The sequence below is a fragment of the Cebus imitator genome, unplaced genomic scaffold (assembly GCF_001604975.1).
Source record: "Cebus imitator isolate Cc_AM_T3 unplaced genomic scaffold, Cebus_imitator-1.0 Scaffold191, whole genome shotgun sequence".
NCBI classification, from domain to species: Eukaryota; Metazoa; Chordata; class Mammalia; order Primates; family Cebidae; genus Cebus; species Cebus imitator.
In genome coordinates, this window is record NW_016107506.1 from 1,364,774 (window position 1) to 1,365,737 (window position 964).

General features: G+C 42.4%; 1 non-coding gene across 1 annotated transcript; it reads right to left on the minus strand.

Moving 5' to 3' along the window:
• Positions 1 to 546: 546 nt before the first annotated feature.
• On the minus strand, positions 547 to 651 carry LOC119473881. Its single transcript, XR_005203129.1, has one exon. It is a non-coding gene; the product is annotated as a small nucleolar RNA U13 (small nucleolar RNA).
• Positions 652 to 964: the final 313 nt, after the last annotated feature.

The following is a 964-nucleotide window of genomic DNA, read 5'->3' on the forward strand; positions in this document are numbered from 1 at the left end:
GCAGAAAAGGACCAGGCATGGTGGCTCACGCCTGTAATCCCAGCACTTTGGGAGACTGAGGCGGGCGGATCATGAGGTCAAGAGTTTGAGACCAGCCTGGCCAACATGGTGTAACCCCGTCTCTACTAAGAATATAAAGATTAGCCAGGTGTGGTGGCGCGTGCCTGTAATCTCAGCTACTCAGGAGGCTGAGGCAAGAAAATCACTTGAACCTGGGAAGCGGAGGTTGCAGTGAGCAGAGATCGCTCCACCGCACTCCAGCCTGAGCAACAGAGCAAGACTCTGTCTCAAACAAATAAAAAATTTAAAAAGAGCAGAAAAAGTTACAGTGATTTTTTTCCTTGGTAAAGCCTTAAGGTTTATACCAAAATCATAAGGCAGATGGCTGGAATAATACAAGATAAAGTTTACTCAACTTTATCAGTGGCTTCCCAGTAGGGAAGGGAATACAGAAGCTTCTTATGAGGGAGGTGGTTGTGTTGAGGTGACAAGGGCACTATACTTATGATCAGAAAAACTAGGACTGAGTTTTGTTGTTGTTCTTTAGGTTAGACAGGTGATGTGCTAATGTTGTAGCAAGGTTCAGAGGGAGGCACATATCATACCTAGGCATGAACACCAATTCATCATGCTCATGAACTACAAAAGGATTGAGTTTTACTTGGTCAATCACCATTTCTGAGCTTTGGGTATGTCATTCACTCTCTGAGTTTCATCCTTTAAAATGGACATGCCAATATCTGTCCCATAGAATTGTGTAGGGAAGGAACAAAATACTTTTTCCTCTACTCTTTCTGATTCTTAGCACAAAAGAGAGATTAACAAACATTTAAGTTTTACATGACATGGGAAGCTTCATAAGGAAGTGAAGACCCAAAGAAGCAGTTAAATATGTGCACTGTTTATAGTAGGCTTAATGAAGAGTGGACCATAGTGGAGAAATGTGATAGGGCAAAAAGGGTGT